This window comes from Leptodactylus fuscus, chromosome 5 (genome assembly GCF_031893055.1).
Source record: "Leptodactylus fuscus isolate aLepFus1 chromosome 5, aLepFus1.hap2, whole genome shotgun sequence".
NCBI lineage: Eukaryota > Metazoa > Chordata > Amphibia > Anura > Leptodactylidae > Leptodactylus > Leptodactylus fuscus.
The window spans coordinates 70,616,100-70,643,451 of NC_134269.1; the positions used below are offsets into that span (position 1 = coordinate 70,616,100).

The 27,352-nt window shown below is 41.3% G+C and overlaps 1 protein-coding gene across 1 annotated transcript in view; it reads right to left on the minus strand.

Annotated features, from left to right (window-relative positions):
* The window catches only part of EFL1 (elongation factor like GTPase 1), a 199,058-nt gene that overhangs the window by 76,422 nt on the left and 95,284 nt on the right, over positions 1–27,352 (minus strand). The gene's annotated exons all lie outside the window — the stretch shown is intronic.

Sequence of the window (27,352 nt, forward strand, 5' to 3'; positions counted from 1 at the left end):
CATTCATTTGAATGGAGCTATAGGCAGGCAACCAATGGCCCAGCAAACCTGCTAACCCTGTATTGGACAAAAAATAGTCTTGTATCAGATTATATTGTAAATCATCTGATAGTCTGGCACTACTGAGACCGTGGTTCCTATGCATGTCAGTGTCAGGTACTATGGGTCTCCATAGGAAACAAATAATGATATATCTGTAGGTCCCATTCTGCACTACTACAAAACCTTACATTATATCAATATAAATGGATGTAAAAATGCCAACATCCAAGTAGGAAAATGGTGCTGGCTATACTCAAATTAGTGAATACATCTACTCTCCAATGCTCTAGTGATGGTGTTAACATCAGCATCTCGGGGATCATTACAAAATCTCACAAATATATTTACCACTGTTCAGTATATTAATTTATAAAATGATGGAGTGTTATTTTAAATTTATAAGTTTTTTTTTCTAAAATTTGTATGTAGCCTAACAATGACAAACAGCAAAGTAAGAGGTCACCGTTTCTTTAAAAATGTCCCCTAAATCACAGTATAACTTACGGTACTTCAGAAATGTCACAATGGAAACAATTTTTCCTTTGCGGAACGTTATTAGCATAAAATGGGAAATTACCTCTTACTAGTTATTTAAAACATACATATTCTTACCTTCTCCGCATAGTCATAGGCCTATACTTTTATTCATTAATCTATACTGACATATAATTTGTGGAAAATTAAGGAAAGATAGAGTAGACATCATTTAATACCGTTAAATTGCAACAATTTTGTGACTCACCTCCATTAAGCTCTTGGAATGATTTTGATTAAACACATTTAATGCTTTTAAATGATATTTGAAGTCAGGTATAGAAAAGGTGACAACTACATTGATGGGTAGCAGATAGAAATTACCGCTAGATCCACGTAACTATTTATATCAACACCACAGAAGAGACCGGAGGAGGCGATAAAGACAAAGAAAACTGGAACTTACCGAGGATAGAAAAAAAGACAAAACAAATAAAAATAGAAATGAAAAAGAAAACGGCACAGTGGCCTACTACAATGTTACCCTTTTGTGAAACGGATTTTGCTAAAGGAAGAGGTTGCTGGCTTTACGTTGTCCCTGCACTTCTCTTACAGGGTAAATGGAGAATCAAGCAGCTTTGAGAGGTTGGTTATGCAATCCAATGAATGGATCCACCAGAGCTCCTGCTGACTGTAATGTTACTCAATGCAATTTGCTGCGGACTAGAGAAACCCATATACATAAGAGAAGTCAGCGAACCTGCTCATTTTGGCAGGACATGTATGGAGGAGTACAATTGAATGGGGGATGGGGAATAGCTATCAGCTGAATGCTGTTACGTGTGAAAAACAGACTATAAATTTATATAGAAAGCTGGTCACATATTTAGCAATGCGCCATTTTGCTCCAATCCTTTCCATTACATTCCCCTCCTTTCTCACCCCTCTCCATCCCTCAAAGGCAAAGTGACTTGTACTGGGTGTTTTGAACAGTTTGTCAATTATTGCTATGAGTTTGGCCACAGTTTGTGAATGCAAAGGCTAATAGCTGGGCCAGCTATACGAATCCCACATTGGACCGATTCTATGTGGCCCAACCTTAAAGCATACAGTATCAAACAGCTCCAAAATACACTTCTGTATAACACAATGCATTATTGTCTGAAAAAATCACATTCACTTTTGCTTTTCTTTCTTTTTGAATGTATACATTTTTATTGAAGCTTTCAACAATGTATTGAAGTAGTAAAATGTATTCTAGGACAATAATGATCAGTAATATAAAAATTGTGTTCAACTGTAAAGGAAAACAATTGAATATGAAAAACCTAACTACGGAAAATTAGATCTCATATATAATATTAGAATTCTAATATGGATCTAACTCTCGCTATCAGGGCATAGCAACAGAGTGTACAGAGGTAGCAGTCACTACCAGGCCCAGGACCATGAGGCGACCCCTAAAATATACAGCTATTCTAAATGGAACAAGGTAGGTGGAGGCACCATTACAGATTGGAACCCCCAGCGATCATTAGAGAAGGGATCCTGTTCCTCCTCCAAATGGAGTGGCAAGGCAGAGCATGTATAACGCTACTCCGTTCATATTCCATGGTACTGTCGGAGATACGTACAACTATCTTCAGCTATATCATAGAGAAAGAATGCAGCAGCAATGCGGATGCTTGGCCTGCCCCTCCATTTAGACAGGAGAATGGAACCCCTTTTTCGTGATTGATGGTGGTCCTGAAGGTTAGACAGCTGAGCCAAACATGCATATGTACAGGGGATCCCAGAGATATAGCTGTCGACCAAACAAGTATTCTTCCAACAGACATCTTAAATGGTGCTCCCGGAGCCCAGACGAGCAATATTGTACATTATAGATTGGGACCTGACCACTGGAAACCCCAGTGATCATTAGAGAACAAGGTAGGTGGAGAACCCATTACAGATTTAGCACTGGAGCTCAGGAACTCCAAGGTATGTCTTTTCTCACTAGGTAGTGATTTGGTCTCACATTGTGATGCAAAAGAGATATATACACGTATGTACGCACATGCAGAGATGTAGCAAATTTTAACATAACAATACCAGTGATAATGGACGCCAAAAATATCTTTCATGGTGTTTATTCCACAAAATTAAAATCCACCATCTTATTCTTAGGGAAATATTTGTGAAAGAATAGATGGGTCTGAAATAAATCAGTGGACATATCTCATGCACTTCTGTCTGTCTGAGCATAAAACGTTCCATTGTATTGTGATAAAATAGAGCCTGTATGTGAGAATCAGCAGGCAGCATAAGCCGATGATTCCCTCTTCCTGCGTTCCCCTTTGACCTCGCACAAGTTGCCTGACCTATTTGTGCTCCAGTCCACCCATCTGTTGATAATTTGTAAACATTGGATCCATTGAAAAACAGATGTTGCGTCTAAAATGACAGAGAGTGACAATCAGAGTCTAGAAAAACAAGCTGTCACCTCATTCATGGGAGGAATGGAAAGGAAACGATCAAGACTTGGTGGAGAGCACAAACAAATACTACTACTCATTGCCTTCCTGGCCTACAAGTGACTTCACCAATTACAGATTTAACCACGACCTTGTTCAGGTGATATCCGGCCACTGGAAACACTGGCCCTTTCAAGCCCTCTGGGTCACCGCAGACTAACCATTCTCTTTGATCAGTGAATGCAGTTCATACTCCAGACAGACCTATACAGGATCATAGTACACAGCACAATACAAAGGATAGTAAACCTAAAGTTTATCTAATCTTCTATTGCTATGCAGTTGAATGCAGCTATAGGTTATCAGCATTTTTAGAACTGGGAGAGGATAGCAGTGTCTAATGTTTCTGATCACTGTTTCATCTCACATATACCCAGTCCTGATAACCCCATTGTTTTCTTATACGTCAGTGAATGATATTAGTGGAGCCTATTACTAATTACCTTCATTGTATGTTAGGTTTGGCCCTTTAATTACTTCCTATATGCCTGGGAACTATATAAACGTTATGTCATTTAAGCCAGTTGCACACAACTGGCTGCCGGGAATGAATGTCACCCGTGTGCTGGCCATGCACCAGTTGTGCTCCGCAACCCTTTTCGTTCAATAAATAGGAACTGTGGAAGCTGGGATGAAAAATTGGACAGAAATAGGACCTGTTCCATATGTTGCGACCCAGACTGATGGTGCCCGCTTGTGACCATGTCATTCACAGTCATGTGTTCAAGAGTAAGGGCCCATAGAAATGAATGGAAAACCCGGATAGCATACTGACCAAACAGTCGTCTGCAAAGGGACTAAAATGTATTTTGTATCATCAAATAGTGCCACTTATTGTAAAGGAAGCAAAGCTTACATCCGGCCATAGACTCATTTAGTCAACAGCTATCTAGCCTGACTCCCCAATACACATGTAGGCTTAGCTAAATTTAGGATGTGTACTATATAAGACAGGGGAAACTGCTGCCATGTGTACATCTTGAACAGATGGATTGAGCAGATGGAACCAAACTGCTCAATCTTTATCACAGCCAACAACTGCCATCGGTAGGGAGGACAATTTGGATGACCCCATACACATTACGGAATCAGCAAATAAGTCTGACGTACATCTACTGTGTATGGGCTGATAAGGACCAGTGAAAACCCAACCTGCCCAATTTCCAGTCGCCTTTATTGGATACAACCAGTGAAGCTAATTTCACACCAGATACTTAAAACTAACTGAAAAGAATGACTGGCACCCATCATATATAGATGACCATATACACTGTGCAGTATACGTTTTTTTTTAAATTAATACTGGGTGCAACCCTTAGTGCTATTTCGCGCGATGAAAAAACCCTGCAAACGGCAACAGATTTTATGTTTCATTTTTACTTCCTTTGGGTGTATGGGAGTTTCTAAAAGCATTAAACTATGATATTGAAGTGATGTGACCTCTAAGCGTCAAAATAAACAGGTTGATCATTCTGTCTGACCACTGCACCAATATCTGTACCCTGTGCCCATTCTATTCTACTAAATCTTGCAGCTGTCACCCACAAAGCTCTCTACAGAACCACAACTGATCATTGTATAGAATGCCAGCTTGGTCTCCGTTCTCAGACAGAAAATTAGATCTGGTTTATAATACAACTTGTCCCTTTGTCTCTCTTCCATTGTGTCTTCTCAGCTGATGCCTTTTTCTTTTTTAATTAGGGACCTACCAACCACTAAGGGTAAGTTCACACTGGGTTTTTGGTCAGGGTTTTGAGGCCGTAATAGACTTTGAAATCAATGGGAGCCGCTCAGGAGCTTTTTCCGGGAACCAGAAAAAAAGAAGCGACGTGCTCATTCTTGAGGCCGAGTCACCATGCGATTCGGCCTGAAGAAACTCCCTCCTCCGGACTAGGCCCATTCATTGGTGTCCTAGTGTGTCCTTTTTTTTTTTTAAACGGACATCTGAACAGAATCCAATGGTATTGTGAACCCTGCCTTACCTTTTTCACAGATGTTTTTCATCAATGGGGTATCAATTTTCATAGATCCTTCATAGACTTGAGTATTTTGAGGGAAAAATTGGCTAAAATGGGACATGTTCTAACAATCCACCCAAAAAAACACCTGCAACAGTGCAAGACGATTATAAAAGTTTTCTTTGTTTTCTTTTTACAAAATCAAGAAAAAAAAAGTCACAAAAAAGTGTGTGAGATGAGGTAACATCCAGAGGAAGTTGAGTTTCTCCTGAGGATTTTGCACATTTCCATGGAAAAGCCTGCAAAGTATCTGGCAGAATTTGCATATGTTACAAACAGATTTTGTAGAGGATTTTGCAGTAAATTGCTGCAAATGCACTGGGATTGGTGAAATCTGAGTTAAAAAACCACAACATGAATTGACATGCTGCGGTTGGAATCCATAGTACTGCAGTGGTACAGAAAGGAATGAACACAATAGTACCCCATATAGAATGGAGGAATCAAGGTGGAGAGACAGATGTCAGGAACACCTAAACCCTATTTAAATAACCCAATTAAAAATGGATTCAGAAATTAAACAGTGCTTAACAAGCACATAAAATATACATGTAAACAAACAAAAAGAGGGCAAATCGGCCTAGAAATATGTATATTTTAGATTCTTTGCTTGTGAAAACTCAGATATTTCCTGAAAAACACACTTGATCTCCACGCGAGGCTTAAAAACACATTTCTTTCACTGTTCAAGGTTTTGGCAGCTGTGGGTCATTTGCTCAGAAGTTCTAGGTAATGTTTCTTCAGTGCCTTGATGAAACTATAAACTTGCACATGGCACATATTTACTATACCAGACGCCACATGAGTGAACAGGAAAAACACAAAACTCTATTTGGACACTACTCCCTCTACTTTAGAGAGGTAGGGACTTATAGGACAGCCAGTAACCCTTTGTTGATGTTAACCAATTCTACTACTGATGAATAACACTTTATGCACACGACTGTAGATGGGTTTTTTTCCCATGGACCCTATCATTACAATTGATAAAGCAAGCTGTAAAAAACAAAAAACAAACAAAAACAACATAAATAGGACCTGCATATTTTACAACTTGGCCCTACAGTTTCCACAAGGATCTGCAAAAACTATGGATGTGTCTATGGTGCTATAGAAATGAATGGGTCCATATGCTATCTGTTATTATGGAGTAATAATAACGGATAGCATACAGACCGAAATTATAGTCATGTGAATGGGTCTTAAGGAGGATGCAAATGCACCTCTCTAAACCCCTTGCACACGACCATGTGCTTGTCCAGTGTGCCATCTGGGATTTTCCTGGATAGCAGACTGATCCATTAATTTCTGAGGGCTCGTGCAATGACATTGAATTATACAGACCTGTGTGTGGCCTGACAGTCCGGGCCGCTAAACTTAGGACAGGTCCTACTCTGTCCAGTTTTGTGGCTGTGCTTCCACGAATCCTATTTATTGAATAGGGCCACAGAAGCACAATCGATACACGGGCGGCAGACAGATGACATTCGTGTGCCGCCCAAATCCATTCACAGCCAGAGTCTAGCACACACTTGTGTGCAACCCACCTTAGGGTCCCTCGCTACAGGCAATAGAAAGGGAACAAACTGCAGTGCCTTTTCAGAAAGCCAAATAACTTGTAATCAATATTTTTAAGCATGGGAGGTAAGATAAAAGCTTAGAAAAGACGGTACTATTCCGTTATCGGGCCAGCAGAGCTTATCAGCACCAGCATCGGGACAGCAGCAGTCAGCATTTCAGCATTGGGAATGACATCTGAGGACTGACTGCTGGCCCGATGCTTGTGCCCAGCTCTCCTTCCATCTGCCCGTACCCCTCTCTGGCCCAGCTCTCCTTCCATCTGCCCCTCTCCCCGCCACGTGACTAGGCTTGACCGACATTACTAGTCGCCGGGACGCTGCAGGAAGTTTGTCCCTCTGGGTCACCATAGCTCCCCGCCGTTACTATGGTCAGCGCATCCCTGAATCTCCGCCGCCACTTTCAGGACCCTTTATTGAGCCCCGGTGTGTGCTATTTTTTTCCTTCCGGTCTCCGTTCTCTGTGCCGGCCATGGCTTCCAGTGCGAGCGTCTTTCTTTCCTCCTGAACGCTAATGGCCAGAATGAGAGCGCCGAGGTGAGGCCTAGTCGAGTGGCAGGGAGAGGGGGTACGGGGCAGATGTAAGAAGAGCTGGGGGGCAGCACTGGGAGGATGGATGGGGGCATTGATGTACTGGTTACTAGAGACAGGGCGCCAGCATCGGGCCAGCAGTCAGTCCTTGGGGCGGGCCAGAGAGGGGTACAGGGCAGATGGAAGGAGAGCTGGGCACAAGCATCGGTCCAGCAGTCAGTCCTCAGATGTCATTCCCGATGCTGAAATGCTGACTGCTGCTGTCCCAATGCTGGTGCTGGTAAGCTCTGCTGGCCCGATAACGGAATAGTACCGAAAAGACATTAGAAGTTGTCTATTGAATATAGTGAGTGTCTACAGTTTCCAATGCTACGTTTCTTTTAGTTGAACGCCCAGAATATTGGATCTGGTAAATCTTAGGCTACGGAACCACGTAGCAGGCCGCAGTGAAAAAGTGTGGTGGTTTTCCCCATAGCACTTTTTGGTAATAGTAGCATTTCCGCTGTGGGTATTTTTCTGCTATGTGTGGATGGAATTTTCTTGAATCCCATCCACCTTGAAGTGACTGTAAAAGCTTGTTTTTATTTACGCCACATGGGGACCCGGCCTAAAGATGTTTTCCAGTGGGTTAAAAACAAACCCCACCAATACCTACTTTCTGGTCACACTTAACACACAGGAATTTCTCCTAAGCTAGTCATGGGTCGAGATGGTTCACAAGTTTATGTATTATCAGTTTTCACACCATTTTTTATTCCAGTGTATCTAAATGAAAAATTAAGCCACATTTCACTGGTTCCTCTTATACATCCATGCAGGACTCACTGAGCGAGGAGGTTCACTGTGGTCACTCAGATACAGTTAAAGATTTTGTACCTTTTTCCCGCTGGATATACAATTATACAATTTGCTATGTGCAGGTCCCTGTTCTGTAGCTATCACAGATCACAGGGTAGTGTTAGTCTTGACTGGGGAGCTATTAGTTATAGGAACTCTAGCGTCAGCTCATTACAGTCACAATCAATCAGCGTGGCTTCAAAGATCTCTAGACTCAGATTCTATATTAGTACCAAGGTAAGGGTCATATTATTTATTAAATTCTGTCAGTAATAAGACCCACTTGTCTTAGCATTAAAGGGTGAAGGGTGACTCACTCAGATGGAAGCAGTACACTTCCTGACATGTGTGCAAATTGATGTCATAGCAAAAACAATTACAGAAAATGATTGATTCACTGAGCAAATAAAAAAAATGGCAAAAAACTGTAAAGCCATTAAAAGTAATAATAAAACTGCAAAACCAATACTCATGTGTAGCAGATATTGACGAACTGTCAAACCTTTTCCCACTTACTGCTGATGTAAGAAGTAAAAAAACAAAAATATTACTAAATACTGCCAAGAATAAGCTGCTGAAAATATGGTAAATTGAAAAATTTCTCACGAGTGGGGCAAAAAAGACAAACTACCATTCAAAGCGACATCCTTGGCCAACAATTGTAACTCCCAGCAACTGTAAAAACCAGTTGTCACGTGGCTCTCTAAACCTTCACAATCATTTCAATTCCAGTTCATTTAAAATGAAGAATTTAACAACTTTTAAAGATTCCCCACCATTTTGTAACTACAGTCAATATACATATCCATGTGCTTCCAGGGCAACAGACTACAAAAAATCCCAGTGTAGTCAGAGAATGTGGTTACACTCCATTCTATCTGACCAAGATTTATTTCTAACTGTTTGAATTCATGCCAAAAAGGACAGATTGTAAAAATAAAAAGAGCACACTAAATGCAGTATTAGGAGTGGTAAATAAAATTTATAACAAATAGAAGTTGACCAGGTGGCCTCTCACCTTACAGGGTTGTGAACAGTCACAACACTTGGGAAGCGTGTTAAAATGAGAGTAGCAGCAGTTCAATCCATCACCGAGGGACCGGGGGAGTAGTGGACAGGAGTAGAGTACCAAAGGTCCGTTGTGGAGGAACCACGCTCACTGGTATATATATATATAAGAGGATGGTAGACCAAGATCCAAACTTGAATAATTTATTGGATAAAATATAGTACAGCAACAGTACGACGCATTTTGGGCTTCACAATGGCCCTATCTCAAGTACAAAAAAAGAGAGAGCAGGTCACGTCCGACCCGACGTGACCTGCGGTCTCTTTTTTGCACTTGAGAAAGGGCCACTGTGAGGCCTGAAACGCGTCGTGCTGTTGCGGTACTATATTTTATCCAATAAATTATTCAAGTTTGGATCTTGGTCTACCATCCACTTATATATACAAACGAGCGTGGTTCCTCCACAACGGACCTTTGGTCCACTACTCCTGTCCAAAAAGGACAGATTCACATCTGCATTCAGTATGCAGATGTGAATCAGAATACCGGACGCATTAAAAAGCGGTGAGCAATGAAAACACATGGACCCCATAGACTATAATGGGGTCCGTGTGTTTTCCATGCAGTGTCCGTATAAGTACTGCTTTAAGTACTTTTCTCCCTGCATGATTAGTGCAAAAAACGTGCGAAAACATACGGACCCCATTATAGTCTATGGGGTCCGTGTGTTTTCATTGCTCACTGCTTTATTTTTTATTTTTGTAGATTGTGAGCCCCATATAGGGCTCACAATGTACTTTTTTTCCTATCAATATGTCTTTGTAGAATGAGAGGAAATCCACGCAAACACGGGAGAACATACAAACTCCTTGCAGATAATGTTCCTGGAAGGATTCGAACTCAGGACTGCAGCGCTACAAGGCTGCAGTGCTAACCTCTGAACCACTGTAGCCCCTACTCACCGCTTTTTAATGCGTTTGGTATTCTGTTCAAGAGGTCCGCAAGCGGACTTCCTCAATGGAATAGTGACAGACACAAAAACAAAGCCAAGGGAGACCGCGCTTCCTTTGAATCTTTTATAGACCGAGTCCAGTAGGTGATAAAAAGCAAAAAAAGAGAGCTGTATGCTCAAATATGTATGTGGCGAGCAATCTTGGCAGCGTTAACACTTGTATGACTCAAGGTCAGCAAAACATACTAGGATATTGGTAATACCAATATAGGTAAGTGAACGCGCTCACTCGAGTAATGATTTAAAAAGGTAAGTATTTTATTTATGGAAGGATGACGCGTTTCGGGGTTTTTTGGAGTATCACTAGACACTCTACCCCTTCTTCAGATCTTTACTATTTCTGGAGATAGCCCTGGTAGAGATGGGTCAACCTTACAAGATCTGTTCCATGAATATCCGTGAGGTTCGGCCGTCTGGTTCGGTTCATAACAAGCTTGGAAGAGACATTGGTCTTTTAGTAGATGATCCATGGATCATCTACTAAAAGACCAATGTCTCTTCCAAGCTTGTTATGAACCGAACCAGACGGCCGAACCTCACGGATATTCATGGAACAGATCTTGTAAGGTTGACCCATCTCTACCAGGGCTATCTCCAGAAATAGTAAAGGTCTGAAGAAGGGGTAGAGTGTCTAGTGATACTCCAAAAAACCCCGAAACGCGTCATCCTTCCATAAATAAAATACTTACCTTTTTAAATCATTACTCGAGTGAGCGCGTTCACTTACCTATATTGGTATTACCAATATCAATGGAATAGTGGACGCAGATGTGAACGGGGCCTAAGATGTAAAGGGCAGCAGTTCTGTTCTGACAACAGAGTTTGCTACTGGAAAAATAGGTGCACCAGATGAGTTCTTAATTTATTTTCCTCCAGCTACGTAGACCTAAGATGACAAAAACCTACATCTCTTATGGAAAGTCCACCTGGTTGATGAAAATTAACCTGGTAACTTCTATTTAAAAATGTACCTTATAAAACACAAAGAAAAAAAACTTTCTAAAGCCTGAGGCTGTGTATAGTTTAGTAAAATGACTCATACGGATCACATTTATACCTTTTATTACTGCCTGTGAACAGAAACATGGCATGAACTATACATGAACTTGTATAGAATTAGAGTGTTTTAGTTCTCCGCCTAAATACATAGACTACTGTACCTATGCCTAATGTCTGTACTTCCTCGGAGCCCACTTCTGGGTTCTTGCTTGAATCACTGAATCCAGTTGGCGCTTGAGTACCAGCAGGAAGAATCAAACATTGCTGTTTCACAAAGTGTCTACGGCTGCTTTTATGTAGAAAGTATTCACAGAAAGGGATTAAATGCAGCAGGGAGTTCTTACAACAGGGAAAGAAGCCTTATACATTATTATAGTATATACTATGCATTAGTTGTATAGTCACTAATACCTCTTGTCAGAAACTGGTAATTCACAGGCAATGAGCTTCAAGCAAAAAAGAAAAAAAATCAAAAAGAGTTGTCAATTCACTTTAACCGTCAGGTCCAAAATACCCTCCAAACCATTAATAGTCCTCTGTGGGGTCCTTTAATAAGAGAAGACACGTGCATTTGTGGCCACAAACTTGTCAAGCAATGCAAGGATAATTGTCTTCTTATAGGTATGCAAATCAGTTTGCAAGTGCACCAGAGGCGGGCCCCGATATGGGAGATTTGCCAACAGACAGATGTGATGGAGGCCGAGGCTAAAATGTAATTCACACATACAAAGGAGTCATTGGACTGCAATTCCAGACAGAAACCAGATCACTTACAGCTGGCTGTAGGTAAATATGGCAAGTCAGGCCCGCTCCTGGTCATTTGCATATCCAGAAAAAGATGATTCAATCTGCATCATAGCTTCATTGCTTTGTGAATGTAGAGGTATATTTGTGCTCCTTTTAAAGGCCCCGACACTGCGGTATTAGTGGTTTGTAGGAAGTCCTAAGATCACACTCTCTCTCTCTATTTTTTTTTTTTTTTATATATATATATATATATATTTTTTTCCCCAAACTTACATATACAATGTATTAAATTTACGGCCACATATATCACTTAGTAACAACTTATGCATCAGATAAATAATACCCTAACTGTAACCTAATAATTATAGTGGAACTTACTAAGAAACGAATATACTGGATGTTCCACATGTCTTTCTTCCTCCAGAATTAACTTGAATAAAAAAAGAAAGGACCACCAGCAGAGCTACCTGAATAAGAAGTCTGTATACTACCTCTTCTCTCAAGAAATGCTCAGAGTAGTATCTCCTCCTCATCCTTTACCAACAAGTGTGCATGTTTGTGAGAGTTTTGGGCAATAGCGGTAAGGTGAGTACGATAGCTACATTGCATGTATGGCCAGCCAACAAAAGGTACACTTCCCTTCTCAAACCCCCCCCCCCCCAAAACCCTTAAATACCCAAACATGTAAAACTGTTTCCTTATGGGACATTTTTTTCTTTATTCAGCAGTGCGACTAAGTTATTTGGTTACTGGTACTGTCAATAAGTTATTTGCTTGTCAACAATAAGAGCAAGCTACTCTAGAGGGATGACACAACTGTCCCCTGTCAGCTCCAGCTGGCCAAGCACAGGGTCCCGAAAAACAATTATAATGAGACTGGGGATTATCAGGGGATCTTAGAAATTAGAAAACATAAGATGGAAGTTGATTTTTCTAGCTTATGACTTTTAGATTCCTTTATATAGATTGGGAAGCTGATTTCCTACAACTACCATGATGCCTTGGGTCACATAAGTGCTCACTCACACCACCGCCCTATCTCACTCACACCCCCTCCCTGTTTCCCTAGCTAGCCCACCAAATACTATCCCTTCCTAACTAACTCAACCCTCCCCCTACTCCATCATACGTACTGTCTTCTGGGCAGAACCTTCGGGGCACGGGATGTCACTTCCTTCTGGGCGGCTGTCACCTCCAGCTACTGCGCATGCTGAAACTCTGGCTCTCTTTGTGCAGGCGTGGGTGGCCGATAGACATGAAAAGATGTCCAGAAGAAAGTGACGTCCCATGCCCAGTAGGACCTACCTGGAAGACAGGTAGGTATGGGGGGGGGGGGATTTGGAAGGAGTTAATATAGGTGACATTCTTGTTTCCGAAACATAACATCAACTGAAAATTGGATAATGTGCATGGGGCGGGTGTTTAGCTTAGACTAGAGAGATGAATTTATCCTGGACAACCACTTTAATTCATAGACTTCTGTGTGCGAGTACAGAGCCAGATTTTAGGGAGATATTCAGCCTGAACAAAGATAAGGAGGAGGAGAGCAGCTTAGTAGGTGGAGAAGGAAACAGTTTACATAGTTGCCTATATGTACTAAACATTTATGAAACGTGGTCTTATACATGGAAGAACACTTTAAGGAAATGCACATAAATCAAAAATTGGACCAATCACTGAGCCACACTTTAATAGATCTGTAGTAAGAGTTTTGAAAAATGCTACATTGGACATCAAAAAGCAAATAATTAGAAACATACCAAGTGCACACAGTACATACATATTTTATTTCTTTCAAGCACAACTCAAGACAAGCAAACAGTTAATACAGATGTTCCTGCTTTATCATCTAAACCACAAATTAAAAGAACATTTGAAAAAAACAGCAATTCTCCGGAGAACTTGTGGATTTACTGACATCACATTACATGCCATTACAGTGGAGTCAAGACAGGAGGAGATGAAAAGCAAGAAAGCTGCAGAAACAGTTTGTCTTCTTTCTTTCCTTCTCTAAGGCCCAATGCCCCAAAATGAACTGCGTACACTTAGATAGCGCTTTTCTAATTTGTACTCTACGGTGAAAAGGTAGCATCTGTTCCATGCCAGCTGTCGATTAGAAGTGGTGTTAAAATTAATGAAGCCTTTAGGCATCAAGTTTACATGGATTTCTCTCCAGTATTGGAAGATGTCTTGGATGGTTTATTTAAACAGGGATAAAAGATGTATATTACCAAAAAAACCTGTCCTTAGAAATAAAGAACAACTCTCTTGCACCAATGAAGTCAGAATACTTATTTTTAGAACCGGATATTTGAGTATAAAATGTGTGGATCAGCAGCTTTTCTGGGACTGTAGAAATCAATCCTATTGACTTCACCTTGGTCGTCAGTTCTCTTGGATGCTCTGCTCGGAAAAGACAACCTTTAATCCCATCAGGAAGCAATATGTGGAATTACAGCTACATTTAGTTTTCAACCTTGTCTTCACTATGCAAGAATTACAATGTATAAAAGTTAGCTAGGATGGGGAAACATAAACAGGCTATGTCAGCTCTATTGACTTGGTCTGGTCTGTCTGTTTAGTTAATGTTTGTATGATTCATGAAATAACAATTCTGCGCCATCTTCAAGCACTGCTCTGCACTGTGCCATTCTTCTGGTATGTTTCTTAAAAATGTATGAATAAATTGGCAATTAGGTGTAACCATTCCCCTTGCCAATCGGCCAGTGTCATACACTCAGCTGTCAATCTACACATACTTTTCCAAGAAAAAGAACGGAGAAACAGCACAGAGTAATAAGGGCTAGTTCACACAGGCACAGGACCGCGTATTTTGGTCCTGATTCTGATGCGGGAAGCTGCGTTAGAATAGGACCAAAATGCGCCTGCCACGGCTTCTGACAAATGAATGGGCCTAGTCTAGAGGGTGCTGTCGTGAGGCGGACACTGGGGCTGACTCAGCCGTGGAATCCGTCTGAAGAAAGGGCAGCTCGCTTCTTTTTTCCGTGAGCCGGAACATACCACTCACGGAAAAAAGGAAGCTAGCGGTCTACATAGACCTCTATTGTGAGGGGGCAGATTCTGAGGTGGATTCGGCATCAGAATCCTCCCCCACTTGCCCCGTGTGAACGAGCCCTAAGACGCTACACTCTGGAATGGTTTCATGGGGGAACACTATTATTGCCTTAAACAGACAGAGTACTGGGAAAAGTGACAGGTCCTCTTTAATGTAATTTTTTTCTGTGGGGTCTATGTGAATGCCACCCCTAAGTGATGGGTGTTCTTATAGCACAAAAGTTTGGCAGGTAGCATAAACTGAAAAAGTAAGGAATAGTTGGCCTCATATGGTATGAAAGAGGGGACAACTAAACCTCAGCATTTGAAATTCCTATTAATTCCTATTACAACCAGTGAGTTGCTGCATCTGCATTTACTGGGGGCAAACAAATTGGGTGTCAAGAACTTTTTCCTGTAGTACGCCAACCATTCTGAAATGTATACCCCCTATTACCAGGAAGAAATGCAATTTGAGAAACATAGGTAAAAGATTTTGGTAATGTGAGAGGTCTCAAGTAAAGTTAAAGTGAGTCTACCATACTAAAACCACTTCTATAAAGTCGTAGCATAAAGATCATACTTTTTTTTTGTGACAAAGTGCCATCTTGCTGCTGAGAAACTCGATATTTAATTTGTATACAATTTAGCTATTTGGTGCACCCAGGACTATGGCCAAACCTGCAAGGACACCCGTTTTACCCTGTGGCCGCACCATATCAAATACTGACTGGTACTGATGAATGCCAGTCAAAAGCAAAAATGGGTGCAGATGTGGCCATATCCTGGGTGCACCGAGCAGAACATTTTCATCTGGATTAAAAGCTGATTTCCTGGACAGCAACACTTCATGTTTACTATACCATTAACAAACAGCACTGGTGGTGGAGGACTCCTTTTAACAACATCTTACATCACCTTACATTCTTGTTTCTTAATGTACTTCTATAAAAGGGATCACTAGAGTCTACTAATGCTGACTTTATCATTATGTGACTCTTGAAACTTTGAACTGAACTTTAAAAAATGTTGAGGATATTTTTTTCAGTTTTTGCATATGGCAGGTTTTCACACAACAATACATTCAAGCAAGAATTTTTTTTAAGAGAGAAACGAAAATGTTGCATACGCAGTCCTTATCTGTGGGCAGCATAGTATATAGCTCAGTTGAGGTAGAGGATACAGCAGAGCAGACTAAAAAAGTTTTGTGAGAGTTGATTCAGTAAAACTTACCTTTTATTGTTTCAAATGCCTGATCTTTCTAGATTTAGGAGTCCAGTGGGCGGTCTCACTCAGTGACTGACAGCAATCTCTATATGTACAGTCATACAGGAAGACTGTCAGTCACTGGGTAGGACTGCCCACTGGACTCGTGACCATAGAAAAAGCAAGGATTTACAGTATATTAATAGAAAACTAAATCTTATCCTCATCTATAATAACTAGAAAAAGACAAATTAAATAAACCAAACCTATAATTACAGGTAAACTAATGGAAATCTGTGAACTCCATGACTACATACACCACATTACACAGAGTTAAAAAGGAAGGTCCATTTGTCCCTATGCCTGCCAGGCACCTTTTTTTTTTTTCCTTTTTTTTAAAGCAGAAAGTACATTGGTCTGGCTGATATTTTGCTGACTTAACAAAGTGTCTGACAAGTGAGAGATCATGTATCACCCACAACGAAAGCAACAACTGCGTTGCCCCCTTCTTCAAGACAGACGAAAAACATGCAGACAAAAGAAATGAGGAATGTCAGCTGCTTTAGAAACCTGACCGCTGTTTGCTACTTACAGAAACAAGCTTAAAATATTAGCATAAATGCACAGCCTGAACGCCTACACATCCATGCAAAAAGGAAAAAAAAATGACTCATGCTATATTGGGTTACATTAATGTCTTTATCAGTTGTGCTGTAGAGCAGGGCATATAATGTGATAGGTCACGCTGCTCCGATGAAAGGCCATCAAGTCACCTAAGCAATAAAGGAGAAATCTAACTCTCCCCTGTGTCTTTTTAATATACTGAGCTAGTATGCAGCACTTTATCTGAACTCCACATTTATTCATTCCTATGGAGCCATGGTCAAAAAATCCACAATTAGAATATATCAAGTATACAGATGCAATGGAAAAGTAAAAACGGGAAGGGGTAATGGGGTTGTGTGGAGTTTGACAAATATATTAAAAAATAACCTCTCCTAAAAATGAGATACTGAAAAAAAGACAAGTAAATGCCAAAGTATAGACCATTACTGTTTGATAAATGGGTGCTCCAGCCACTCGGACCCACAGCAATGGATGCAAGGAGGATTGCTGAACCTATAGAGTTAATTGAGACACAGCGGCTTGTCCATATACGTGACTGTGTCTGGTACGGCAGGTCAGACCCATTTAATATTGGAGCCCTGAAAAACCTGATGTGAGAAGCTCAGTCAGTGGTTCCAAACTCTAAGGCTGGGTTCACACTGGGTTTTTTGGGCCAGATTTTGACGTGGAATTTGCATCAGAATCTGGCTGCAAAAAACGCTTCCCATTGACTTCAATGGGAGCCGTTCACTTCTTTTTTCCGCTAGTGGTTTTGTGCCGCTTGCAGAAAAAAGAAGCGACCTGCCCTTTCCTGCTGCGGATTCCGTGGCGAAATCTGCCGCAGCATCCTCGGCGCGAACACTCCCTATTTGGGCCTAATCCGGAGTGGAATGGTGCGACTGCATCGGCATCCAGTCGTGGCTGGCCCTTTTTTTTGGAGTGGATTCTGAGACCAAAAATCCGGTCCAAAAAACCCTGTGTGAACCCATCGTAAGATTTACTAGAAAGCTAATGTGCTAGTAACGTTCTATAGGTTTTTCAAAGTAAGAACACAGAATGAAAATGGCACAGGGAAAAAAATCTGAAAAATAAGTAACAGTAATAAAGAGACATGTATTGCACAAGTGCTTACCATAAAAGTTTCCTACAGAAAATAAATATGCAGGAGATTTTCTGGGTCAACAAAAAGAAAGAGATTAAAACGTTCAATAAAGTAATGTGTTTGAAACGTCTTAAACCTTACAAAAGCCATCACTTATCTCACGCTCATAAATACATGTGGGTCTCCCTGGTCAAGTATTATAAATGACTCTGAGGAGAGATGGGATTGTATGAGCACACGCCTGCCTATGGAACACTGTTAAAACACGCTGACCAGAATATTAAGAGAATTCTCCTAAATGAAAGCGCTCCAGGAAAAACGTTGGCAATGTGTGATAACCACGGACAAAACGTGTCAGTCAATCAGCAAAACGCATTGTGAACACAAGCAACTTGGGCGTACAGACCTCATATGACTCAAAGGAGGATGAAATATGCACTCTGTTTCCTAATGTCATTTTACAGCAAGAGGAAATCTATGATGAACAGCAGACACTTCAAGCAATGACATTTCTCTATAAGATAAACGCTAAGAAACAACATCAGAGGTGACGCTTCACACCAATAGCGAGGTATAAGAAAGTGCATTCACGGTGCAACTGGCAGCTTGTAAGGCTGGGTATCCAGAAGGTATAACTTATATATTAGGCTGCTTTCACAAGTTTTAGGCAGGGGCTCATCTGTGGATCTACTTGCATGCTTTTGCATACATTTTTTACAAAAGAAAAAAAAACACACTTTTTTTTTTTCTCAATGCATGCAAGTACAGGCATTTATGTCATTCCATCCAGCAAAACATAAATGGATCCACAGATCAGTTCTTTTGCAACAAAAAAAAAAAAAAAAAACTATGGAAAAAAAAAACCTCATAACCTGTCTGAAACAAACAAAAAAAAGCATGGTGTGAAAGCAGCCTAGCATTGATTGTGGCGCCTAAAGAGATGCAGAGTTGTCTCCTAATAGGTGAATGGGGGCTCTTTAGTAAATAGAGGTAATTACAGGGTATGCCTTGACTTCATTGTCAGGGGAGATCCAACCTTTTGGAGCACTTCTGAATACAGCCCCTTCTATTTCCCTACACAATGGTGCTGCCATACACCCACTGGGCAGGAAACTACAACAAAGGCCCATTCACTTGGTTTATAGCAACTTCAGTTCACAATACAAAGTTCACAAAAATGAATAAAGCCTAGTTCAAATATCTGGTGCCCTCTGTTTAAGTCTGTCTAGTGCTGCACCCCTGTTTTCTAGTCCACTATGGATTTATGTAAGAAGGCCACCAGCTTCTCCTAAAGAAAAGGTGTCCTAATAAGTGGCCCTACTAAGACTACAGTGGAAATTTGCAGAAGATTTATAACAATATTAAATTAAATACTTCTCAGAAGAATTACATGCTATATACTATTTAGTAAATATTTACACTCACCGGCCACTTTATTAGGTACACCTGTCCAACTGCTCGTTAACACTTAATTTCTAATCAGCCAATCACATGGCGGCAACTCAGTGCATTTAGGCATGTAGAGATGATCAAGACAATCTCCTGCAGTTCAAACCGAGCATCAGTATGGGGAAGAAAGGTGATTTGAGTGCCTTTGAACGTGGCATGGTTGTTGGTGCCAGAAGGGCTGGTCTGAGTATTTCAGAAACTGCTGATCTACTGGGATTTTCACGCACAACCATCTCTAGGGTTTACAGAGAATGGTCCAAAAAAGAAAAAACATCCAGTGAGCGGCAGTTCTGTGGGCGGAAATGCGTTGTTGATGCCAGAGGTCAGAGGAGAATGGCCAGACTGGTTCGAGCTGATAGAAAGGCAACAGTGACTCAAATAGCCACCCGTTACAACCAAGGTAGCCAGAAGAGCATCTCTGAACGCACAGTACGTCGAACTTTGAGGCAGATGGGCTACAGCAGCAGAATACCACACCGGGTGCCACTCCTTTCAGCTAAGAACAGGAAACTGAGGCTACAATTTGCACAAGCTCATCGAAATTGGACAACTGAAGATTGGAAAAACGTTGCCTGGTCTGATGAGTCTCGATTTCTGCTGCGACATTCGGATGGTAGGGTCAGAATTTGGCGTCAACAACATGAAAGCATGGATCCATCCTGCCTTGTATCAACGGTTCAGGCTGGTGGTGGTGGTGTCATGGTGTGGGGAATATTTTCTTGGCACTCTTTGGGCCCCTTGGTACCAATTGAGCATCGTTGCAACGCCAAAGCCTACCTGAGTATTGTTGCTGACCATGTCCATCCCTTTATGACCACAATGTACCCAACATCTGATGGCTACTTTCAGCAGGATAATGCACCATGTCATAAAGCTGGAATCATCTCAGACTGGTTTCTTGAACATGACAATGAGTTCACTGTACTCCAATGGCCTCCACAGTCACCAGATCTCAATCCAATAGAGCATCTTTGGGATGTGGTGGAACGGGAGATTCGCATCATGGATGTGCAGCCGACAAATCTGCGGCAACTGTGTGATGCCATCATGTCAATATGGACCAAAATCTCTGAGGAATGCTTCCAGCACCTTGTTGAATCTATGCCACAAAGAACTGAGGCAGTTCTGAAGGCAAAAGGGGGTCCAACCCGTTACTAGCATGGTGTACCTAATAAAGTGGCCGGTGAGTGTATATTGCCACAATACATTTAAAAAAAAAAAAAAAAAACTAGTTTGTGTATACAGCATCTTAGCAGATTTGAGTGACTTCATGGTTAGAGCCTACAAACAATCTCAATGTGTAGTCTGTATTCATGTGTTACTCCTTTCCATCTTATAGGAACTTATAGTGGCTTCTGTAACTATCTATAGGTTACAATGTATAGGTAAGAAATGGAATAAATGAAATGTTACATTTTTAAGGGCTTGTTCTTTTCAAATTTATCATCAGACTATATGGCCCTATGAAAGAGTAGCATAGTAATAAGGTGGCTCCACACTATTAGAGGCCCGCTTCACATCTGTGTTCAGGTTTCCATTCAGGGAGTCCACCAAACAGCACTTTTCTCTCTGCATGTTTAATGTGGAAACCACACGGACCCCACTATAGTTTATGAGGTTTGCTGTTTTGCTTAGGTAACTGCTTTTTTATGTGTATAGGCTTCCATTGGGGGGATCCCCATGTAGACTTCCTGAATGGAAACCTCAACGCAGATGTGAACCGGGCTTTATTTGCTAAAATACCAAAAAGAAATATTGTGCAGTTTGGCCAACAGGAGAGATCAACCACAGAATACTCTAGAAATCAAATTTACACTCACCGGCCACTTTATTAGGTACACCTGTCCAACTGCTCGTTAACACTTAATTTCTAATCAGCCAATCACATGGCGGCAACTCAGTGCATTTAGGCATGTAGACATGGTCAAGACAATCTCCTGCAGTTCAAACCGAGCATCAGTATGGGGAAGAAAGGTGATTTGAGTGCCTTTGAACGTGGCATGGTTGTTGGTGCCAGAAGGGCTGGTCTGAGTATTTCAGAAACTGCTGATCTACTGGGATTTTCACGCACAACCATCTCTAGGGTTTACAGAGAATGGTCCAAAAAAGAAAAAACATCCAGTGAGCGGCAGTTCTGTGGGCGGAAATGCGTTGTTGATGCCAGAGGTCAGAGGAGAATGGCCAGACTGGTTCGAGCTGATAGAAAGGCAACAGTGACTCAAATAGCCACCCGTTACAACCAAGGTAGCCAGAAGAGCATCTCTGAACGCACAGTACGTCGAACTTTGAGGCAGATGGGCTACAGCAGCAGAATACCACACCGGGTGCCACTCCTTTCAGCTAAGAACAGGAAACTGAGGCTACAATTTGCACAAGCTCATCGAAATTGGACAACTGAAGATTGGAAAAACGTTGCCTGGTCTGATGAGTCTCGATTTCTGCTGCGACATTCGGATGGTAGGGTCAGAATTTGGCGTCAACAACATGAAAGCATGGATCCATCCTGCCTTGTATCAACGGTTCAGGCTGGTGGTGGTGGTGTCATGGTGTGGGGAATATTTTCTTGGCACTCTTTGGGCCCCTTGGTACCAATTGAGCATCGTTGCAACGCCAAAGCCTACCTGAGTATTGTTGCTGACCATGTCCATCCCTTTATGACCACAATGTACCCAACATCTGATGGCTACTTTCAGCAGGATAATGCGCCATGTCATAAAGCTGGAATCATCTCAGACTGGTTTCTTGAACATGACAATGAGTTCACTGTACTCCAATGGCCTCCACAGTCACCAGATCTCAATCCAATAGAGCATCTTTGGGATGTGGTGGAACGGGAGATTCGCATCATGGATGTGCAGCCGACAAATCTGCGGCAACTGTGTGATGCCATCATGTCAATATGGACCAAAATCTCTGAGGAATGCTTCCAGCACCTTGTTGAATCTATGCCACGAAGAATTGAGGCAGTTGTTAAGGCAAAAGGGGGTCCAACCCGTTACTAGCATGGTGTACCTAATAAAGTGGCCGGTGAGTGTATGAGCCCAGTGTATTCGTGAGCTCTCCTCACCAAAAATAATGTAATAGAAGACTCTTTTTTTTTTTTTTTCATTGGTTTGGTAATAGTATTGGGACACATTTGCCGTCCTATGAGCCAAGTCTGATAATAGTTAACCAAGGTCAATTTACTTTTACTTACACATATTGCTTGTTACTGTTGGCGAAAAGAAATCTACTTACTGAAACAAAACAGACACCGGTGGTATTATTGTATGACTGGCTGGGTCTGTGATAGAAAAATGACAGAAATTTTACATTCAGGGAGGGTGGCACTGCCAGAGGAAATCATAACCACCAAGAATATAAAATTTAGATGAAAAGAATCACTAATTGCAGAATCTATCTGATTAAAGTCGAGACTTGTAATACAGTAACTAATTATGTTTTCTTTCCATCAAATCTATGCTGTGCTGTGAATTTACATTCCTCTGTAGAGAGAAACATCTGCTTGCCACTTTGTTAAGTCATTAGCAGGTCTTCCATCTACAGATATCCACTGGCTCTACATTACCAGGAATCAGTGCATACCATAGCAAAGTTGTCATGTAATCCAAGATGATACATTAAAGCATCAACAGGTCTACAGTCTGCACTAAGCTCTACAAAGAAGCATGTCCATAAAATTGAAACGTTCATGGTGTAGTCTGCAACGCTATTATACAAGTCTTCGAAGGTGTGCCATTAAGGTAATAGAAGGCCAATGTCAACAATAAAAGTCTGCTTGGGTCAGTATAGTTGACATACCAGCTCAATACTTTTCCTGCTCAAAAAATAGATCGGGTCTCTAAGGGAGTAATAAACTATTTTTTGGTTCATATATTTTCTAAAGTATGATTACAGGTCATATAGTATTCTTAGCAACATTCAACTTATGCACCTCCTGCAAAATCCAAGCAAAGGCCCCATATTAGAAGTCATATTTGCAATGATCAGTGATACATGTACCCATATGAATGAATCAGATTGCTGTGTGGCTGTAAAATGTGAGATGAAACTTTTTTTCCGAAACGGACTTCACAGCCCTGAATGACACACTATATAGGAAAAATTTGGTGCATCTTGTTAGATATGTTAATGAAACTTTTTTCATGCTACCTCTTGGCTGGCTCACCTTATACCAATATTTTGTGGCAAAATAATGATGTGTGCCATTAAAAGGCGTTTTCCAGGCTTTAGGGTGTTCTTTGATAATCTATAATTAGAATAAGTAATCAAAATCAGACTGGCGTGGGGTTCAACACCCAGGCCCTGCACCAATCAGCTGTTCTCAGTTGGTTGGGCATTAGAACTATTTAGTATATAGAACCAGAAGGCTCTGTGCACTGTCTAGAGCAGGGGTAGGGAACGTACGGCTCTCCAGCTGTTGCAAAACTACAAATCCCAGCATGCATACTTGCTCTGCTGTTCTTGGAACCCCCATGGAAGTGAATGGAGCATGTTGGGAGTTAATAATAATAATAATAATAATACATTTTATTTATATAGCGCCAACATATTTCGCAGCACTGTACAATTTATAGGGTTCAGATACAGACAGACATACATAACAAAGAACGTCATTTCACACAATGGGACTGAGGGCCCTGCTCAAAAGAGTTTACAATCTATGAGGTAGAGGGGGTGACACAAGAGGTAGCAGGGGCGGCATTGCTTATACAGTGTTCAGACAATTTTGTGCATTAGGAATTGTGATAGGCTAGTCTGAAAAGATGTGTCTTTAGATTGCGTTTGAAACTGTAGAAGTTGGGAATTAATCTTATTGTCCGGGGTAGAGCATTCCAGAGAAGTGGTGCAGCTCGGGAGAAGTCTTGTATACGAGCGTGGGAGGTTCTGATAATAGAGGATGTAAGTGTTAGGTCATTGATTGAGCGGAGAACACGGGTTGGGCGGTAGACAGAGATGAGGGAAGAAATGTAGGGAGGTGCGGCTTTATGGAGAGCCTTGTGGATGAGAGTAATAACTTTATATTTTATTCTATAATGAATAGGCAGCCAGTGTAGTGACTGGCACAGACCGGAGGCATCGCTGTAGCGTCTAGCCTGATAGATGAGCCTGGCCGCTGCATTCAGAATAGATTGTAGAGGAGAGAGTTTAGTGAGGGGAAGACCGATTAGTAAGGAGTTACAGTAGTCAAGGCGAGAATGAATCAGAGAGACAGAGTTGTAGTTTCACAGCAGCTGGAGAGCTAGAGGCTGTCCTAGAGAACTGCAGTTCTGCTTACATTCAAATGAATATGTCAGGTATATGATAGGTAAATATCACATAAATATCAAATAATACAGTAGCGCAATAATATCAAACAGCCCTCAAAAGCCCAAACACCTTTTTAATAAGGCACATTTAATAACTCCACTTAGTCAAGCCCCCTTTAAAACTCTAAAATGTGCCGAAAACACATAACTGGACAGTTTTTTGGCACAATTTGAGCAAAAAAAATAAATATTTTTTGCTTAGTAAACCCCCTTCAATATGATTAACTGTTGGGCAGAGTAACTTTTTCATTGTTGTGATATTGAAACTTTGGTACAGAACATTTAGAAGTGTCCACTACTTTATATGACCCTTTCACGATGTATGGGCAGTCACCTGGGCTCCACATGGTGTGTCTACAGGAGCCTGGAGCTATTTTTCAGAAGACAAAATAGATTGGACATATGTATCCATTAGTGCTGGTGGTCTAATTGCAAAGGACTAGTAGCCACATTTTTCTGTCTCAGCAGACATGGGGTCCAGCTGTTAGTGCTTGAACTAACCTGGCATATTGTATCTGTTTACTGCCGCAAGCTGCAGAATATGCATTGTTGCCGACAGACCCAATTTTGTCGGGATTGTCCTGAATTTTCCATAACTATCTGAGAAATCCGATCCTGGGTTGAAAATATGTGGTGTCTACACATCTATAAAAGTTCTTAGTTCTCTTTACAGGAATCAGCTGGTATAAGAAGTCTTAAGCTGGCTATACACATTAGATGTGTATTGGTAGAACTTGACAATTTTTCTGACCTTCCCTCAGGTGAGCTAAGGATTAAGTGGCTAGATTTCAATTGTCCAATCCTTTTGTTTTTAGGAAGATTCCAGACTTGTGTGGTAGCAACTTTCCTCTCTCCCTTCAGGACTCATCGCTGAGCAAGTTGGGCAAAATAGGGGCTGACCAAAATCTCTCTTAGGGTGCATTCACACTGAGTAAACGCTAGCTTATTTTGTAAAGTAAAATTACACTTGTAAATTTTGCTATCCCATTGACTTCAATGACATTTTACAGGCGTATTTTTACAGGCGTATTTTTACAGGCGTATTTTTTACAGGCGTATTTTTACACTTGTAAAAAAATATCATTGAAGTCAATGGGATAGCAAAATTTACAAGTGTAATTTTACTCTACAAAATAAGCTAGCGTTTACTCAGTGTGAATGCACCCTTAGGGTGCATTCACACTGAGTAAACGCTAGCTTATTCTGAACGTAAAACACGTTCAGAATAAGCGGCGTCTAAAGCAGCTCCATTCATTTCTATGGGAGCGGGGATACGAGCGCTCCCCATAGAAATGAATGGGCTGCTTCTTTCACTCCGTGCAGTCCCATTGAAGTGAATGGGGAGTGCCGGCGTGTACGCTCCGGCATGAGCAGAGCTTGCCGTATACGCCGGCACTCCCCATTCACTTCAATGGGACTGCACGGAGTGAAAGAAGCAGCCCATTCATTTCTATGGGGAGCGCTCGTATCCCAGCTCCCATAGAAATGAATGGAGCTGCTTTAGACGCCGCTTATTCTGAACGTGTTTTACGTTCAGAATAAGCTAGCGTTTACTCAGTGTGAATGCACCCTTAACTATATGGCTAGAAATTACAAGAAATGCTCCTTAGGTAAAAGTGTGCAACTTACCCCTCCACTAGACAGAAGACAGTTTCTCTAGTAGCACTCGTAGGTAGCTGCCCTTTGAGTCCATGTCCAAGCCTTTAAAGGGGCTCTATCAGCAAAATTATGCTGTATGAGCCTTTAAAAAGGCTATTCAGGCACCGCTAATCTTATTTTAACCTCCCCATTTTAAAATAATACCCTAAAAACAATTATTCAAATGATACTTACCCATGCAGTGTCGGAAGTCATTGGGCGGTCGTGCACTGTCAGAAGTCATCTTGCTGTCACGCCTTCCTCTTCTTTCTTCTTCCAGCGACGTCCTCCTGTCCTCACTTTTCCACGCCTTGATCTTCTGTTCTTCCGGCGGGTTGTGTTCAAACTACTGCTACTGCGCACGCTCCGGCGCCATTTTTGTTGTAGTTCTAAGTACCCCTTAGAACTACGCGAACGTACTTCACATGCGCAGTATGTTCGCGAACTTCTTCATTCCGGAACAAAAGAAGATCAAGGCGTGGAAGAGCGAGGACAGGAGGGCGCCGCTGGAAGAAGAAAGAAGAGGAAGGCGTGACAGCAAGATGACGTCCGCCCACCGTGTACGGGTAAGTATCATTTGAATAATCATTTTTAGGGTATTATTTTAAAACGGGGGTTAACATAAGATTAGCGGTGCCTAAATGGCATATGTGGGGCTCATACAGCATCATTTTGCTGATAGAGCCCATTTAAAGGGGTTTGAGACATGACTAGGGATACCAGCCAAACCAGGGGCATTCACCTGTAGACAGCTGTGCTCATGTATATTTACTGTGTGAGGATAGGTAGTGATATTCTCCTCCATATTCATGAAGGGCTCTGGTTCTCTTTGCAAAAATTCAACTGGGGTAGTGAATTTTACTAGAAAGGCTCCCTGGGAAAAGTAAAAATAAAAGCTCTTTCCTCCAGAAAGAAAAAAATGGCCTCCTGCTACAAGTGGCAAGTAAAGGGACAGCTCTCTTCCTTCTGGAGAAGAGCTAATTTGTACGGCACCTATTGATGCAAAGAAAAAAACTCAAATTTTGACAAAAATAGAGATTAAATTTTTTCTTTTTAAATTCAAGGTGTTAAGCATGCGATGTTATGTGCTAACCGTGCTGCTTAGAGCTATAGAATAAAGGGTTAATACTAAATAATAACTGGAAGCTGCATACGTACATACATCATTTACCATTACACCTCAATGAACCAAAACCATAAAATAATATAACAAAAATAACTGCGAT